The 20,860-nt window shown below is 43.9% G+C and overlaps 1 long non-coding RNA gene across 1 annotated transcript in view; it reads right to left on the bottom strand.

Annotated features, from left to right (window-relative positions):
• The window catches only part of LOC106820806, a 92,712-nt gene that overhangs the window by 42,749 nt on the left and 29,103 nt on the right, over positions 1-20,860 (bottom strand). Inside the window, exon 4 of the long non-coding RNA XR_001395657.1 lies at positions 17,429-17,538. This is a non-coding gene — a long non-coding RNA (uncharacterized LOC106820806). The remainder of the gene's footprint in view (positions 1-17,428; positions 17,539-20,860) is intronic.

The raw sequence follows: 20,860 nt of genomic DNA, 5'->3' as shown, positions 1-20,860 counted from the left end.
CAGCAAATCTTTCTGAGCATTCTGAGGACATGGTCTGCGAGCGATTGAAACATTTTTTGTTTCAGCGGTGACCTAGCATTTTTATGGCTTTATTGAAAGGACCATGAAATGTCCCTTCTGCTGACATGCGAAGAGTAAGTGTCGGATAACCTTTTGACCTCAAGAGGAGGGTTAAACTTGGATTTGTTGACTGTCTGTTAGAAAGAATTTGACTGCCGGGTTTTGCTAGTAGAATCTATACATGCCTGGATGTATGAGGCTACAATGTCACAGTGAAATTTCAAAAGCTAAATTTGGTTAAAGAAGGTGTATGTTCCTTAAATCGTATAATTTCTATGTCATTCTGTACTGTCAGTATGTTCATGTAACGTATGCCACTGCCAGTGGCTGCCTGCCAGTGCATGTGTTGGGGCAGTTTTTGCCTGCCTTAATTGGTTACAGGTGGCAGCTCTCTATTGCAATTTGCAGCCTGTAGGCTTGCGTAGGTAAATGGATGAGTGCTTACCTATTCTGTCTTGCAAATAGTTGTTGCTACTACGTATGATGGAGCTTCCATCTTTAATCTGAAGACACTTAAACGTACGCGCCATCTCGTGGCAACTTTCATAACGATCCCAACGAACATCTTTTGAGAAGGTTCCTGATACCATCCCTGTGCATTCCACTGTTTCGGCCGTGTATGTGAACACATTTGGACTAGCAGGGTTTACTAGAATCCCACCACTCCACCACAGAGTCACCGCAGTAGACGTTAGATGAGCGCTGTCGCTCTGCGGCACTTGTTTATTTTCCTATATTCTATATTCTATATAGATAATACAAATCAAAACAGAAACTGTTTGGACACCACTTTGTGCACCATACACAAAACACGATGACATCGACCACAGCAACCAGTGCAGCAACCGAGAGACGCCAGTATCTGCATGTACAAGTACTGGGTAAATAGTGTTAATAACACTAATTCAAATCGTCAAGATTTTTGCAAATTTAACCAACGTAAAGACATTTTTATCAGATGAGAGTTTGAGGATATATTTAGTAACGTTAGTACTAACTTTTGATGTAAACAATTACAAAAATAAGGTTTCAACTATAAATTTCAGGAGATTCGTGACGTAAACACTCCATAAGGCAACCAATTTTAACATACTTGCACATCTCAGGCAGATGAGTTGTGTGACAACCCTTTGTCTTTGTGACTTATTTAACTTTACCTACCTTCTACGTCTTTACAGAGATATTTCTTTCATGCTAGATCACGGGGGATACATGTAGTTATTTGTATATATATATATATATCAAGAGTGCATATAGAATCTCTGAGTGCAAGATCAAGAGTGTCTTATATTATATTATATTATAGTGTCTTAAGAGTCTCTTAGTCTCTTATTTATTGTCTCTTATTTTGCACTCTTGCAAATCTATTATGCACTCTTGCACATCTCTATTATGCACTCTTGATATAATATATAATATAATTATATATATATATTTATATATATATATATATATATAGTGTGTGTGTATATTTATTTATCCATCGCCCAAGGGTTGGCAGGAGTTATGTTTTCACCGGACCGCGTCATTGGCGTGTGTTTTGGACTGTTGGTTCATTTGTTGTGTGCCCTTCTGTTTGTGGACATATGGGTTTTATGGGTTTGTCTGTTGGGTGTTTGTTGTACAGCTCCGCCCACCGGCGACTGAAAGTTTAATATGTGGACCCGGATTGTAATAAAATTTCCAGGCAGGATATGTCAGAATATCGCCTACCCTAACTTGAATTGAATGGATTTTCGTGACACACACGCAAGCACAAAAGCAGGGTTGTCCCAGGACTCAATTCAAATTAATTCATTAATATTTTCCTGGGTATAGCACTGCACAACCCCCATTGTGCGCGTTAGACGTCCCTCAAAATGGGCATGGATAAATAATAAAATACACCACACACAGTGATATTTAACTTAGATCTAATATTGTATAATTACATAATTTTTCTAGGATATGCTGATAGTATTAACTCACTCAGAGATTACTCAAAATTACATTATATATTAAACTAATTAATTTAATATATTAATAAACTTATACTATTTTACGAGAGAGTGCTTGAGCACTTAGTTTAGAGAGATTGGTCGCTAAGACGGGTAACTTAATTAGAAAATGTGATTTACACTTATTTCATAACTAGATCTTGACAACGCAGTGGTGCAGAAATATGCGAGATGTGGACAATCCAGGATAAATGACCGCGAACTTATTTATAAGTTTAAATTATTAGACAGTATCTTCTTACATAAAAGATTCATACTTTATCTCATTAAATTAATAATTAAAATTGTATATTTACGTGAGACTAAAATTACAAGTAGGTCCAATATGGACCGCCGAGGTACTTGAGGGTCTTGCTTGCTTCGCTTACGACGCACTCTCTATGCCTTTTGAGTTTATCTTTTAATTTATTCTTGTTTGTTAATGCCTACTCGTTTGACATATATACATACTACTAAATATACACATAACTACACTAGTATCCCCCATGTGATATAGCACTGAAAGAACATATCTCTGTTAAAGACCTCGTAGGAAAGGATACGGTACAGGGTTAAATAAAAGTACACAAAGACAACAGGTTATGTCTGTCACACAACTCATCTGGCCTGATATTGTGCAAGTGATGTTTTAAAATTGATGTTGCCTCTATGTGGGATGTAGGGTTTAAGACGGTGCAATCGACCCGCCTCTCCTCTGAAATTATATAGTTGAAACGCTTATTTTTTTGTAATTGTTTACATCAAAGTTAGTACTAACGCGTTACTAATATCATCCTCAAACGTCTCATCTGATAAAAAATGTCAATTTTACGTTAGGTGTTTAAATTGCAAAAAAATTTGGACGATATTGAATTAGTGTTATTAACAACTTATTTACTCAGTACCTGTAACATGCAGATACTGGCGTTTCTCTCGCGTTGCTTAGCACCTGAGTTTTACGGTCTCACCATAAGTCGGTCATTGTCATCCGCACCCCGCCTGGTCTCTCTCCCCTGTGCCCACTGACCTTTGACCTGTGACCTCCAATTTCGGCACAGTGATGGCTTTTCCTACCATGATGCTATACACCGACTATCACGAGCCTAGGTCGAGCCGTTTAGATTTGTGCCGCAATTCTGCATTTCCTCCCCATACCTTAAGTTAAGGAGTGAATGTTCACCCTTCTTTTACACCTCTTGACCTTTGACCTTTGACCCCCAGCTTCGACATCCCAACTCGTTTTCGGATTACCCCCCCCACATCCCGAATATCGTGACCGTACGTCGAGCGGTTAAGATTTGTGCCCAACTGTTGACGGACGCACGGACGGACGCTCGGACGGACGCACGGACAGACGCACGGACGATCATGCGATTCTACAAGCTGCATCTGACTATGTCAGATGAGCTAATAATACATGTTCATGTGTATTATGTTTGAAAAAATTATAAATAAAACTGCGAAATGCTATTTGTGTTTTTTTAATTTCTGCCAACAAAAATGTTTGCGACATCCCCCTTCACGATAGATCATAGGCTAGATCAACTAAACGATAAACAATGGTAGGCAGACCAGTTCAATTCAGTGCATCGGAAAGAAAGAGAAGGAGAAAAAAGCAGGAAGAAGATTATATGGGAAACTCTCGCTTAAGTTTACAAGGAATTTCCATGGCTGCCACAATAATTTTTCCAATGCCTCGTTTACTGCAGATGTTCGTTATATCGGCTAGCTGCGTCTGGGCGCCACGGAAGAGTTTCGAATTAATGGCGGTTGTGTTTGTGTCGAGCGTTTGGTTACATCGAATGCACCGGCAAATTAGGGAGTATAAAGAAGGTATATAAGCATGAAAAGTAAACAGAAACACTAATTGTATTTTCATACATTTTATTTTGTGCAAATAACACACAAATATACTACTTGCTGGTGCTAGAAATTCGTGACGTAGACAGTTTAGGGGTTTTAACTTTTAGTATGCAACACCTTCTCCCCAAGATGTGTAAATATACGAAGTTTGCTCGCGCTAGGTCAATTAGGGGCCGAGTTATAAAGCGGAAGAGAAATATGATAAAGGTCAAGCTCAAGGTCAATGTCAAATAAAGGTTGCAGTGACCTGTTTTCGGTACGCGACACACCTCCCCAAGATGTGTAAGTATACCAAGTTTGGTCGCGCTAGGTCAATTAGGGGCCGACTTATAGAGCGGAAAAGAAATATGATCAAGGTCAAGGTCGAGGTAAAATAAAAGCCGCAGTGACGTGGTTTTGGTACGCGACACACCTTCTCCCCAAGATGTGTAAGTATACCAAGTTTGGTTGCGCTAGGTCAATTAGGGGCCGACTTATAGAGCGGAAAAGAAATATGATCAAGGTCAAGGTCAAGGTCAAATAAAAGCCGCAGTGACGTGGTTTTGGTACGCGACACACATTCTCCCCAAGATGTGTAAGTATACCAAGTTTGGTCGTGCTAGGTCAATTAAGGGCCGAGTATTAGAGCGGAAGGGAAATATGATCAAGGTCAAGGTCAAATAAAGGTCGCAGTAACCTCGTTTTGGTACGCGACACACCTTCTCCCCAAGATGTGTAATTCATCGTCGACGCATTGCAAAACAGCGCGCAGGGTTACTGTCCGCAGTTTAACCGGGCACACACAAAACCGCGTTGCTCTCACGTCGCGCCCATCGTCATAAACCTTAACACTTCGTAAGAGGTACGATCTACCAGAAACCTTTACACGTCACCTAAAAAACCTGCACGTAGTAACGAAAGATGCTGACTCACGTCGGACGGTATATCGCAATTTAATTAATCACGCCAATCAGCTATTTTTTCGCTATTCACAGTGTAGTGGCCCCTTTTCAAGATCAGGTGCTATTGCACCTGTTAGATTCGAATGTGTACTTAATACAGGTTAGGTTCGCATGGGGTCTTAATGTGTGTACACCTTGCGGACTGTAATCAGTGTGATAAACAGAAACATTAATAATTACATCCATGACAATCTCTCCAACCTTTGACACTCTTAGCTCTACTTAGCCCAGGCAGCATTAGCGTTACAATTAACGTGTACAGCGGGGGAAGGCGTTAGAAGGTATGGTGCAGCTTTGTAATGGCTCTATGCATAGGCCTCAAAGAAAAGAAAAAGTAAATTACGCGTTAACGATACGTGATAGTACATACTGTTGGTAGAATCAGCAGTAATGCAGAGCTGCAATGTCGCCATTTTGGACATAAACAGCGGACTGCTCACTGCATGACTAATAAACGTGCCAGGAAATCAGTGGATTGTGCAATTTCTAATATTTTGCCAAAATATGGCAAATCTCATATGCACGTCCCAGACCTATACACATCTAGAACAAGATTTGCTCACACAAAGCTTTCTGGCCAATTTATCCGACTAATTCCCCGTGAATTCAACACTTACTGCATATCTAGAACAAGGTTGGGTATTGAAACCAGAATCTGGTTCATAAGTCCAATCAATTGGAAAGAAACGTGCGCGCCCGTCACACACACACACACACACACACACACGCACGCACGCACGCACAACATGACTGTATAATACCAGCGTACGAACACACCCACCATACACCGCCTTAAAAAGTACTTTCCAGTAAATTGCGTCACGCCACAAACATCAATAATAACCAAATACACCCCCATATATACTATTTCATGTAAGGTACGTGCAAGGGAAGGGAGAGAATTAGCATTATTTTCTCCACCCAGCAAACGTCGGCATCAATCATTCTGCAAGCACTACCGTGATCGCTAGCAGCAATAATAAAAACAAGTTCATTAATTTACAATTATGTACGGTTTTCGCTGTTCTCCCCCCTTCGCTCTTCCACTTGTATTCTGACAGGTAGATGCACGTACAGCTAGCAGTCTTCGCCAATGGACGGCGTGAGGCAGGTGGATGACCGAAACGGTTTGATTTCTGATAACGTCTTGTGCTTCTCGACGGGCCGACAATCACTGACCTAGAAGACCCGTCTACCCCCAGCCCGCCGCCGGCCCACCTACATGTATGTCTACAACACTAATAGCAAACACTGATCGGAGAACAAAACAACGCGCCTAAACGCGGCAGACGGTTAGAACTAAAACGCACGCACCAAAGGCCGAAACCGAGAGGCACAGGTGCGTATCCCCGAGGAGGCCTGTTATTTACCCAGCGCTGACATGGGCTCTGGCGCAACGCGGGCCATTGTGGGCGAATCGCCCGCAAACTTCTTCCGAACGTGACTGCCTGCGTGGTCGTGCCACTTTGCCGAACAGCGAGTGACAACTCGGAAACAAGTTCAAACACAAAGGGGCCAAAATCTGAGAAATCCGCGAAAACAATCCCGCTGCCGAAAATGCAGCGCCGTAATACGCTTACTCCGTATGCCATCAGTCCCGCGCCAAAAAATGCGGCCGGTGGGAAAAAAGTACGAAACGTCGTAGCAACAACACAACAACCGGTCAAGACAATCTGAGCCGCCACTCGGCGGGCTTTCCTTAATGCCGGCGAAACTAAGCCGCGGGGCAGAATTACTCACCTGCCTTCACAATGGTGGCAGCCGATGTCGAGGCGTCCAGAATACCGCTATTATACATTGTTACACATACATCTGCAATAGCTGCACGGGGACCAAAGGGCGCCTGCCTGCACCCCGGCTTAATAAATTTATTGTAATTTGAACAAATAAGCAGATGTGTACACAGCGCAATAAATGATGGTGGCAGCCGAAGATAGTCACTTAATCAGCGTCACACTGTTAGCGAAATTAGGCCCCGCGCGCCCGTACACGCGGGAAAGTGAGACGCTAGTCACACCAGTCGCCTCTGTTTGCTTTGGCTGGCCTTCGAAATTACCTGGGCCCGCTCAGGTGGACCGAATATAATTACGAGCCGATATACGTCTGCTCGCGTTCACCGCCCGACGCTCCCGGTCACCGCTTGTCTCGCATGTTACGACCACACGTCCGGCCGTGACCGACTCGCCCAGCCCGACTCCCTCTGCCAGCACACCGACAACGCCCCTTACCCACCCATCCCCCGCTACGACACGGGCAGATCCCTAATGTCGCTAGTGGGAGATACAGACAGTGCAGCGAGAGACAGACGTCGTCGGTCACCGCGACTCTGCGGGCCGGCATCAGCGCGACGATTCCGTAACTACGCGTGACTATGCGCTTCCGGCAGTCTCAGTTTGCTTTCATGCCGAAACGCGGCGTCCTGGCAGCGGTAACATACGCGCCGAGCGTTGGGAGCATTTCCAGTTCTACGGACAACCGGCCCGTAAGCCAAACAGAAATCTTTTTTTGTGTGCGTTGAGAGTCTGTTCATCCGGGGCATTTCTTTCGCCGTCTCTCGTTCGCTTATGATGCACAGCACGACTCAGCTAATCGTGGGCGCTACGCCGATTTCAAATTTTCAATAATGTACATCTGCTTCCAATCCGAACCTATCGTGCATAACGCCATATTATATCCTACGTATAAGCCCGAGCACGCTGTGAATGCAATTTTTAATTGGTATTCCATCTAAAGTCCGAAACTATTGGCACCTGCGTGAATAGGTTCAGAGCCAGGGCTTTCGAGCAGATGTAGAGAAGGCCACAGCAGGAATGCTTCCTTGGCTCTTTCACGTTTAACCTCTTAATCAATAACCTGCCGAAATAAATTAGCTATGCGTGCTCGCATCAATACTTAAATGCTCGGCCGGTAAGAAGAACTGCGTAAGCGCACGATGAAATTAATAAGTAGAAACTTTTAATCAGCTTATCGGCGTAACGAGGGAGCTCTAACGGTTTCAACATCGCCGTTAACGCTAACCTCTCCCTCCTCCTCCGCCTCCTCTCCCCCCTCCTCCTCCCACGCCCACCCACGCGGCGTCCGCGTCGCACCGCCACACGGAAAAATGTGAGCGCCACCGCGATCAACATCGTCGCAGATTAATACATTAATTAGCGTTAATTAATTAGATAAACGCGCGATACGCTGTCTCACGGAGCATTAGCGACAGCTCTCACCCTCTCGCGGCGCGAACCTGCCAGCGACGGGTCAGCGGAATCCTACAGCCGCTGATGTGCGAGCAACTACAGACGCCCACGTGCCGACATGTACACGCCACGGACGCAGTGTAGTTCACTTGTTACAGCGCACGGGCAACTGAACAAATCCACGCCACAAGCGCCAGCGCGGTCGCGGCGGCGGCGGCGAGTAACCTAGGACTAGGCGAAGGTTGGCGGTATAACTATAAGCTGGAACGAGGCTGTAGTGTATATAAATACGTGCGGGTAAGGTACACGTGTTTATACAGACCAACTCACGACACTGTCTGGAACACGACTGTGATAGACAGCCGGTTGGGCGGAGCCACCTCACGCTCTAAACCTCTGCATAGATTTACAGGTAGACAGGCACACATTGACCAGGTATATACACACAGACGCACGCGCGCGCACAAACACACGCGCGCACGCGCGCACGCACGCACGCACGCACGCAAACATGCTCCGGCATGCTGCTCCGTTAACTGTCATGGCTAACGAATCACGACTGTAAGCCACGCAAGAAAACTCGATTATTCTTGATTAATGCTAATATAGTTTTCCATGGATAGGATTAGAATGTAAGCGTTCAATATATCTTCATTTATTTGAAAAACTGGCTTTCACCAAGGAATTTTACTGCGGCATCACAATTTGCATATTCATCACATTAAAGTTTTAAAGACCAAAATGGAATGACAGCAGCTTTCTCACAGCTGAAAAAACAAAGCAGTCCGAGCTTATGGATTGTTTGCGCAAACACGCTGAACATTGATTTGTTGTGATTTTCATATTCAAGTTTACTATTCGCATTAACTGCGGTAATGCCTTTATTGTCCACTCTGCATTTTCAAATCGCTTGCTAAGCGCTAGTATAGACAAAACAACGAAATCACTTTCGTAACACGAAGAGATAAAGAATGTTGAGGAATCCTTATCACAAAAAATACATTGATTAAAAAAACAACATCTAACTCTCTAGATGCAATGCAACAACGCTGACCAATATCAAAGCTTGCCATTCTCAGGCCTGAGGTATAAAAACGACTCTGAGAATTGTGAGGGCGCAGTTACAAACCATCTAGATTAGGTTTACCTCTGATCACGTAATCAGTATCCGTGCATTTAACCTGTACAAGTTGTCACAACCTATTGATCAATACTCCCTCCTGCAACATCATTATAAGCCGGCAACTGCATAATTTCGACATAATTCTTCATTATTTTGTCATTTCCTTCTTACCGTTGACTTAACAATGGAGCGAGGCGAAATCAGAGGCGTGATTGAATACGTCACGTCGGTCAGAGCTGTGTCGGTTCCCATGGAACGCACAGCCTTGGCTTGTTCCGCTTAATTATGTGCAGTAATTTACCCACGCGGCCCAGCGGGCCACTACGCATTTGTGTCTCTTTTGCTGATCAGATTTTTGCTGGCGGCCGCGCATTATTTCGGTGCGGCGCCGCGCGCAATGAACCCGCAAGACGCAGCGTGTCACCTGCGTAAAGAAACTGCAAGGCGGCCCGTGTGCGTGCGTACGTGTTCGTCCGCGCGTGTGTGCGTGCGCGCGCGTGCGTGCGTGCGCGTATGTGCGTACGTGTGTGCGTGCGCGTGTGTACGTACGTGTTTGCGCGAGTGCGTGCGCGAGTGCGTGCGCGTGTGTGCGTGCGTATGTGTGAGCTCGCCTCGTGCGCGGTGCCATTCCTGCACTGCAGGTGTGCCCGTGCGACTTTCCGATGTGGTGCGATTTCTTTCGCTGCTTGAAAAGTAATTAGACGTCGTACACGAACTACACGCACACGCATGACTATCGACACAGTGCAGCCCGCATGAGGGTAATTAAAGCTGTGTGCGACCATCAACATGTAACTGTCACTAAAATAATTAATGCGGGCTGGTACTGGTCCGGGGCCCTATCCCAGTGACATCCGCTACTGATGGTAGCCGCTGCTTCTATTTTTCAATATTATACAGGTTAATTACGTGACGAATATCGCTGCAGGTTCCATGCGGACATGAAAACACTTGCGCCGAGCTCCCGTATTCATACGCACGCAACCAGCCGCCCACACCCACACCCACGCCCACGCACGCACGCATACACATATACACCCACACCCCCGCCCACGCACGCACGCATACACACACCCAGGTCACTGGTGACCGGTGGTTACAACCCATTCCCGTTGAAATCTCACAGTGACATCGCTCAGACAGCTCGCCAAGTTATTATACCTAATTATAAGTTTTCCACATAATTTGCTCATTGTGTATAATTTCAACTTATTTTTGCCAGAGCGTACGCACATACATGCCCCTGTGTCCCTGCTGCGCCATGCAGTGAGTGTCCGTAGCTGTGTACCGCCGATCGGACAAACAGGTTGGTTTTCAATGCCGTGTCATGACGGCGGCCGAACAGAAACAGTTTTTGTACGCTCGCCATCAGCAAAGCCAATATGTTGGCATCATTTACGGAGGAGAAACTAGCATTCAAGGCAGCGCTCCTTGATTTGGAAAGATGTCTGGTGTCAGTTCCACTGATCAGAACGCAGATAAAAACGCCGAGAATAACAGCCTGTAATTTCTTCAAGGCTTATCTGATTCATGAAAGCAATTTTCGCCCAAAACTCTCATGCCGCATGACCTATTTCGTTCCCGGTCTTCGCTCTACACCACCAACCGGCTTTTGTCCGAAAACCACGAGCAATATGAACGAGCCAGTCAGCGCAGAAGCAAACTTGTCATAATCAGGTCTTTCTTTGAATTGGCGCAGTTGCCAAGGCAAAATTACGCGGGGGGACAATTAAAATTCCACCAAAACAGGATGGCAGCGCGTAGCATGCTGCTGGGAAATGGCTTGGCCAATCACATGGCTGATTTGGCAGATACGTGGCCATTATGCCACCTTAGAATGTTCCGCCGTAGACACCGAGTGACAGGGGGTGGGCCTGCAGTCCTGACAGCCAGCAGCGACCAGACACCCGATTATGCGATTATCATACTGGGATTTCAATGGCTTTTATTTAAGAGGATCCTCGTGCGCTCTGCGCGGACGACGCACAGCCGTCGTCTCGACTTTCACCGTTGAGTATAGAAACACTGTCGCTTAACTACCACGCAACCAGCGCCTATTTATCCCCACCCCTTTGCGTCTGGCCACAGTGTCGTCGCGTGCACAAACAAGCATCCCCTCTTCCCTGCTGGAACAAATTCAAATTATAATGAGGGACCGGCATGAAATCTACCCATAGACTTCAACCATGCAGGGACTAAGAACTTTTGTTTTATATCGATGAGTTTCTGTGAATGCAAGCGGAACGAAACATTCATAATGCATGCATCAGCATATATATATATAGTATATATATAGTATAATATATAAATCAATACACTGGCTTGCAATGGCATGAAGAGTTACACTGTCTCGTCGTAGCCTATAGACTGTCTGCACATGTTTACTATAAGATACGCTACGCACATAGGCGAAGGCATTTTTCATCAGGGTAACGTATTGATAGATGAAACTGCTCCGCTCAGCTAGCGGTCGTCAATACCAACCGCTTCCTGTGCAATCTCATAGGCAAAGCCTCACGGAACAGATCCACGGGAACGATAATTCGAGTGACTATGTCTGCCCTAACGTTAAGCACGTGGCTAGCTAACACGCTGCTGCTCGACACTTACTGCCTCGGCTGCCTCTTACATGCCATCCCGCTGAGTGTGAAGATGGGGGGCGGGGGCGGGGGCGTGGGGGCGGGAGCCCGGGCGTAATACAGGCACGCGTATATATACATGCTGCATAGAGGTCATTTTTGTGGAGGTTCAGCAATTATCTGTAACTGGTGAGTCTGGCATTGCTAGTGCAGCTGCATGTTTAATGGAAACGAAGAAGCACAACCATTTTCTTCTAACTCAAACTGTAATTTAATTTTACGGCCAAACTCATTAGCCATAAGATCCAGTTGGTAAACAGTGGGGAAAAAATATGAATAACCACCCATAAAAAATTTATATAGTAGAAATGGTTCCCAGTCTGCCACACTATACCGAAAGACATGAATACACAATGACCTCTCTTTCTCATGCGACTGTCCTACAGCTGTGGCCACACTACTCGTAGACATCGAGTGAGGAGATAAGAGAGACCGCGTTCTCTCTCAACACAAATCAAATAAATAAACTAGCAAGCACTCGAGAGCACAGACCTCCGCCAGGCCAGCTGAAATTGTCTCACTGTAAACAATTTTAAATTAATTAATAATTAATAAGTAAATTTTTGTATTAATTAATTAATTAACTTAATTAGATGAATGAATCCGGAATCACCACCGGAAACGTAATCATCTAAGTACCTGGCCATTTCTAACCCTATCCTGAAAATTTTATGCATTAATTATTAATTAAAGTAACTGAATCGCTGGATCACGCACCCAAAATTAATCAATCTAAGTACCCCATTTGGACCTATCCTGAAAAATCTTATTAATAATTAATAATTGATCCGGATCCCACCGAAAATCTCAGCATTCTAATAGGCGATTTCTGAACCTAACCTGAAATTTATGACAGCATCCGTCCATAACTGTTTTCAGTTGGCGTTATCACAACAAACACCACCAAACCCAGCCAACAAACCGTCAACACACGCCGTGAAGAACAACTCGTCTGCCCAACACCTTGCGATGATTAAAATAATAAAGTCCAGCACACACATATATAGAAGTATATATATAATATAAGTATATATAGTAATATGATTAAGTAGTCAAGAGTGCATAATAGAGGATCAAGAGTGCAATCAATAGATTGCAAGAGTGCAAAAATAAGAAACAATAAAATAAGAGACTAAGAGACTCTTAAGACACTAAAGAAACATAAATATAAGCCCTACTCTTTGATTCTTGCACGCGTATATATCGATCTGATTATCCACTTCGGAATACCTATATATAGAGTATAACAAATACACTAACATTATCCCTGCCGCCCGTGATGCAGCATGAAATAAATACTCGTAAAACGTAGAAGGTAGTAAAGTTAAATAAGTCACAAAGAGCAAAGTGTCAACACACTCAATCTGCCGAGATGCAAGAGTAAATTGTGATGCCTTATGGAGTGTTTACGTCACGAATCTCTTCCTGGAAATTTATATGAAACCTTAGTTTTGTCAATTGTTTACATCAAAGTTAGTACCTGAACGTACTAGTAAAATATATCCTCAAACTCTCATCTGCTAAAAATGCTTTACGTGGTAAATTTGCAAACATCTTGACCGATTTGAATTAGTGGTATAAACACTATTTACGCCAGTACGGTACATGCAGATACGGTCTCCTCGTGCTGCATCTGTGCCAGTGTGTCGAGTCACGGTTTGGTGTATGGTGCCACAAGTGGGCCAAACAGTCTGTTTGATTTGTATTTCATATAGATATAGAATTAGAAAAATAAATCAATTGCCGGGCAGACGACAGGCGGCTCACTAACGCTACCTCGTGACTCTGTGGGGAGTGGATGGGATCGTAGTAAACCCTGCTAGTGCCAAACAGTGCACATGACACGCCGAAACAGTGAATGCATCAGATGGCATCAGGAAGCATTCTCAAAAGAATGTTCGTTGGGATCGTGATGAAAGTCCACGAATGCGCCTACGTTTCAGTTGTCCGTGCAGATAAAATAGAAGCTGCCCATCCTACGTAGTAGTCAACACCATTTGCAAGAAGACAGAATAGGTACATCTTCCATACCTAACGGCAAGCCTGAAACAGGCTCCAAATGCAATAGCGAGCGCCACCGTGTAACCGAATTAAGGCAGGGCAAAAACTTGCACCAACACACTTACACTGGCAGCAGCCACTGGGCACGTGGCAATAACGTTAGCCATGATAACATACTGACATTACAGAAGTGACATAGAAAATATACATTTGAAAGGAACATACACCTTCTTTAAACGCAAAAGATATTAGCTTTGAAATTCACGGTGAACATTGTAGCTCATATCATCCAGGCAATTAATAAGGATCTAGCTAGCAAACGACCGGCCAGTGCTCCAATTCTTGTCTAAGAGCAGACATCAACCCAAATCCAAAGTTAACACCTCCTCCGTTGGGGTCAAAAGTTATCCCGAGGTGCACTTACTCTTCGCAGTCACAGAAGGACACTCCATGGCCTTCAATAAAGCCATAAAAAATCTAGGTCACGCCCGCGGAAACAAAAAGTTTTTCACATCCGCCGTCAGACCATGTCCTCAGAAAATGCTCAAATCTGCCCTGTCCCACTGACCTTGGACCTGGAGCCCATCCAAGTTCGCACAGTGATAGGCTTTCTCCTAACCATGATGCTATACCGCCGGATCTCTCACAGCCTAGTCAGAGCGTTTAGAGTTGTGCGCCAATTCTGACATTACCTCCTATACCTTAAGTTAAAGGGAGTGAATGTCACCCTTCTTTACAGTTCACACTCTGACCTTTGACCTTGACCCCGTCAGCCTTCGACATCCAACTCCGTTCGGATTACCCCCCCGCCCCCAACATCACTCGAATATGGGACCGCCGTGAGCCGAGCGTTAAGATTTGTGCCCGGACGGTTGACCGGTACGCACGACGGGCGGACGCTCGACGACGGCACGAGCGGCCACGCACGGGACATCCATTGCATGCTACAACTGGCATCTACTACGTCCAGATAGCTAATAATACTGTCATGTGTATAGTTGAAAAAAATTATATACATACAAACGCGAAATGCTAATTTGTGTTTTTTAATTCTGCCAACAAAATGTTGCGACATCCCGCTTCCCGATAGATCATTCTGCTAGATCAACTAACGTAAACAATGGGTAAGGCGCCACAGCCAGTTTTCAGATTCAGTGCAGGTGAATAAAGAGAAGAGAAAAACAGCAGGAAGAAGATTATACCTTGCGAAACTGCTTCGCTGTAATTTACAAGGAAGTTCCAGCTGCCCACAATAATTTTCCAAGCTCGTTTAACTGGCAGAGTGTCGTTATAATCGACTAGCTGCTGTCCTTGGCGCCACGGAAAGTTTCGAATTAATGGCGTTGGTTGTGTCGAGCGTTTGGTTAACATCGAAGCACGGCAAAGTAGGGAGTATAAAGAAGGTATATAAGCGATGAAAAGTAAACAGAAACACTAATTGTATTTTCATACATATTTATTGTGCAAATAACCACAAATATACTAGCTGTCGCTGTGCTAGAAAATATCGTGACGATAGACAGTAGCGGTTTCAAGCTTTAGTAATGGGCAACACCTCTCCAGCGCAAGATGTGAAAATATATGCGAAAGTTTGCGTCGCCTGGCTAGGTTGCAATTAAGGTGGGGCCGGATGTAATAGAAGGGATAAGGAAATATGATAAAGGTCAGCTTCACAGGCATGTCAAATAAGAGTTTGCAGTGACCTGTTTCGGGTACCGAACACACCTCCAAGATGTTAGAGTATTATCCAAGTTGGTCGCGCTAGGTCAATTAGGGTGGCCGACTATATAGCGAAAAAAAATATGAATCATGGTCAAAGGTCGAGGTCAAATAAAAAGCTCGCATGACAGGTTTGTGTACGCCGACACACTTCCCAAGAGTGTAAGTATATCCTAAGTTTGGACGCGCTAGGTCAATAAGGCCAAACTTATAGAGCGAAGAAGGAAAATAATGCAAGGTCAAGGTCAAAGGCAAATAACAGCCACAGTGACGGTTCTGTACGCGACACACAGGGTTCTCCACGCCAAAGATGTGTAAGTTTTTTGTAGCCAAAGTATGGTCGTCTAGGTTCAATTAAGGCCGATATTAAGGCGGAAGGGAAACTATATCACGGCAAGGTCAAATAAAGTCGCAGGTAACCTCGTTGTGTAGCACCGACATCACCTTCTCCCAAATGGTAGTATACAAGTTTGAGCGCTACGTCAATTAGGGGCCGGGAGTTATAGAGTCGGCAAGAAAAAAATGATAAGTCACCAGGTAAAGGTCAAATAAAGTCGTAGTGACCGTTTGGTACGCTGCGCACCTTCCCAAGATGTTAATATACCGAATTTGGTAGTGCAGTCAATTAGGGGCCGAGTTATAGACGGAGGAAATATGATACAAGGTCAACGGTAAAAGTCAATAAAGGTCGTAGTGACCTGGTTTATGGTACTGTGCTGCGACTCTTCGTCGCCAAGATGTGTAAGTAGACGCATGTTGCATGGCTAGTCAATAGGGTCGAGTTTTTTTCTATAGAGCGGGTAAGGAAAGGTGTCTGCGGCGTGCGGCGGCTGGACATACATGGAAAAAAAAACCATAGGTATCACGCGACGTTCGTACGCTGGGATAAAATAAATAAATAAATATATATATATATATATGTATATATATATATATAGCGTGATGATATGCAAGGTATTATATCAAGCTGTTGTTTTACAAATTATGGACAATCTGTATTAGGATTAGGAAAAAGGCAATATAAGGAATCATGGAGTTAGAGGAGGAATATATAATCTATCGATATACATTTATATACAATTATATTACAATTTTTATAGCTAACATGAACTTGGCTCTCATACGCAGTACACCTGACCATATGGCTGTCTACTATCAAATGAATAACAAATTTTGCAATGGTGATCAACAGCTTCATCGATTAGATTTTAAACTGGTGACCACGTTAATTTTAATTGCAGGTAGGCAGTTGGATTGTCGTCACAGGTGAGGTACATATTTGTAAGTCCGTCCAGAAAATTGCATGAGAGATGCCCAGCAATCTCCAGTGTATTTCCTGTATAAATTCACAGATGCTTTTAACGGATTCTGAAGGCAGGTATATGATGCAAGGTATATGATGCAATTTGCACAATTGTTCTAACTCATATGCAGAGGCCCATGCATTTTCTTCGCTCTGATTTTGAATTTCTTGCATTAGAAATAATTGCGGAAATGCACCTTTCAACTTGGTATGTGTGTACACACAGGCGCGCACACACACGCACACACACGCCCGCACGCACGCACACACACACACACGCACGCACACACGCACACACATACATATATATATATATAGGTATATATATATATATATCGCACTCATACATAACATACAACAAAATCATTATTGCCTCGTAGCTCGCCTTATGTCACATGTGTCACATGTGTCACATGCTAAAGGACTCGGAGTCTAGGACTCACAGACTTCAAAACAAAATCAACCCGAAGGAGACACTTGCTAACTCATTAAAAGTTCAAATGCTTTTACTGCTTGATAAACTTTTGGCAATCAAGTGCCTTTCAACGGAAATATGAGCAAAGATGGGTATAATAGCAAAAGCATGAAAGAGTGGGATGCACTCACTCACGTACGTACCTTCTTTTCCACTTGGTACGGGTATGAGTGAGGTGCAACTGGTGGGTCCATTCGAACATTCTCAGCTACATGCTTAGAACTTGTCTCCGCTTGCAAAATACATCCGGCCGCTGTAAAACGAAGCAGGAGCATTAGGTTTCCAGGCAGCAGTACGTAGAGGATAGCTACTGAAACAAGACACTGCCACGTTTATTCTCTGCCGGCTTACGCTGCCTTGCCAGTAACGTTATGCTATATCAGTAGTACGCAAACGCACGCACACACGCGCATACATATGCAGTACAGGGTCGCTTCCAGACATGATGTGAAATGCGTGTATTTCCAGATCTATTCAAATATTTTAATGGATATTTCTCACCTCGTTGGCAATAACAGACCTATTGCAATATATTTTTACATCTCAAAATATTTAAATGCAATTCTATCGCAGATATTCAATGGTTTAGGTGACCGCGTAGGTGTGTCAATTTGGGTAAGAACTGCATTATGCCATTTCATTCCATGTTATCGAAACAGCTCCATGTGATAAGTCATGCGTGTTTTTTTTATTCTCTGGCTACGACGTACATAACTGTCTGTACCTTACTGTCGCCACTGGAGCCCCTCTTTTATGTGGAAACCTGTATATCATTAATGCATTTGTTATTTGCTCCATACAATTATGAAAGGGTCTTTTAACTGTTCAAGGACAACTGGCCAATCATAATTACCCTCCATTTGGTAGGATTATGCCAGGTTTGCTGCATACTGGCCCATATCCTGCTCGCAGGAGCCTCGCTCATGCCACTACGCACCCACGCGTGAGAGTTTCGTCGCAGCAGGGTACGTACAGCGTAGCGGAGACTTTGGGGGGCTATATCTTTTCAAGCAACGGTAGATTCACATGAATGATTATATTTAGTTGTCGTAAGTACAATGTCATAATTGAAAAGTACAGGATGGCATTCTAATGTTTACCGGCCTAATTCAGACTAAAGAGTTTTGGAGCAGGTTAGCGCAATAAAAAATGTACCAACACACTCGGGCACCGAACAAGAACTTCCTCTCATTAAAAAACGAGTTCCTACAGCGCACATTTTTACACATTATTTGCGCTAATTACACGTATGCGCGCGTGTTGGTGGCGGAAACACCCCGCAAGGCAACAAGGCAGCAATGGGTACCAGCATGGTTGCGAGTACGAGGTCTCAGCAACGGAAACTAATCCACCACCGCCACCGCCGCCGCCGCCACCACCACCACCACCACCAGCAGCACCACCACCACCACCACCAGCAGCAGCAGCAGCAGCACCACCACCACCACCACCACCACCACCACAACCACTACCACCACCACCATCACCACCAGCAGCAGCAGCACCACCACCACCACCACCACCGGACCCACCTTTCAACACGTAGCCCGCAATTCTTTCAATTAGGTGAACCAACATGAAATGCCTCCCAGAGAAACATCAGTCTTTTACGAGAATCATAACCAATGCGCTAGCTTTTTTCCCGGTGAAAATTTAATACGTATAAGTTCGTTACTTCGTCAACCTACGCGCCTATCTGACCAGGCTAGACGATACATGTCTAACAGAATCGACCGGACTTAGCAAGTATGCACAAATCCAGGTTGACACCTGCATGCAATAAGTTACAAGATTTTTACAGCAAGTCGTAAAACAAGTGCGCAGCTACGTAGAATCATAATCTACCGCGCCATTCTAATAGGCATGTATAAACCAGATCAGGGAGCTAATAAACACAAAAAAACCTGTTCCACACAAAGCTGAGCAAACTATCAAAAAACGCCAATGCCGGTGACGAAGCGTCTTAACCAACAATGGCAATGTTAAACGCTTTATTCAAACCGCAATCCGAGTGCAATTTTAATCTATCAAAATTTGAGGATTAGACGTTTTAGGCGGCATAAAAATCTGTTTGCACACCTGACGGTCTGCCGATACATGAACGCACTACACTGGAATAGTCCGGAAAGCGTGTTACATATTATAGAGGCCTATGTATCGCCAGCACCTATATCAGAGATAGAAATTAACTTTTAATCATGGGTCCATCTGCACTCTCACAAAAGCCCGCTCGCAGCAAAACATTTTGACAGCAATAACGCTATAACTGCCGCAATGGCACAATCTTCTGTATGTTCTCGCATAATGTGATTTTAAAACAGTAAAATCCCACATTGTATTAACAATTTTTAAATATTTTTAGCTCACATAGATTTCAATGAGTCGACAATAATCCAACTCCAAGTGACGACAGGTAGTAATTGAATCGAATTGGCATAATAACTTCTAAATATCTCTCCCGCACTCCCACTCTCACTACACCTGATCTATCTACTTCGTCATCTCTTCGCTCCTGCTATATCTATCTTGCTCCCTCTCTCCCTCTTTCCCCTCTCTCTTGCCTTCTCCGCCCATCTGTCTATTCATCCATTCGCCCATCTATCCGTCCGTCCACCCGTCTGTCCATCCATCCATTCCTCCATCCACCCACCCATCAAACTGCCCACAAACTTACCAACTCATCCTCCTATCTCTTCATCCATCAATTCATCCATGTATCCACCCAACCATCCACCCACATCCCATGCTTCCACCACATACAGGCACGTACGCACGCACGCACGCACGCACACGTACACACACATATATGTATACGACATGAGCAGCTATCATTTATGTAATCCCTATTCCTTTTGTACACGGTATATATTTTCAGTGGGTACAATAAGCGTTTGTAGATGCCATAATAATAGGATTCAATATTGGATAAAAGTGCAACTATAAATGTGGGTATTTACACGCAAAGCTAATAATACAACCCATCTGCGGGAAAAGTCATCAACACATATTAAGATGGTTTGTGAAGGTTAATCTAAAACATCATAGTCAAATAGAAAATTTCATTAAGTGAATTACTATTAGCTAGTACACTGAATATTATTTAAATGTTTCGGGCTTTGGGTAGAGGATAAATGCTCATTGAATAGGGTAATAACGATGAAAACGCATATTTCAAATTAACCACTGCCATGTTGCAAACTAGTCAAAGTATTCAAAAATACCTAAAAGTGTTCATTTGCTCCAAATCGTTAAGATACACTTATATAACATATAGTATAGTATAGTTTTTATAGAAGAATATGGCCTATACCACTTATACGTTTGTTCGTGCAAATCTCAGCACCTTTCCGGCTATCTCAAGCATTTCCATAAACACATTTGTATGACTTATGAATATAAGTTAATACATGACCATAGGTTGATACATAAAGCGTCAAGGAACGTGGCAAACTGCTAATTAGCCCAGTACAACTAATAATATACGTTTCCTACTAAATTCTCTCTCTCTCTCTCTGTCTCTGTCTCTGTCTCTGTCTCTGTCTCTGTCTCTGTCTCTGTCTCTGTCTCTGTCTCTG

This window comes from Priapulus caudatus, unplaced genomic scaffold, assembly GCF_000485595.1.
Source record: "Priapulus caudatus unplaced genomic scaffold, Priapulus_caudatus-5.0.1 Scaffold48, whole genome shotgun sequence".
In the NCBI taxonomy this organism is placed as follows: domain Eukaryota; kingdom Metazoa; phylum Priapulida; class Priapulimorpha; order Priapulimorphida; family Priapulidae; genus Priapulus; species Priapulus caudatus.
The sequence above is the reverse complement of the archived record's forward strand: the minus strand, read 5'-3'. Positions and strand labels throughout refer to the sequence as shown.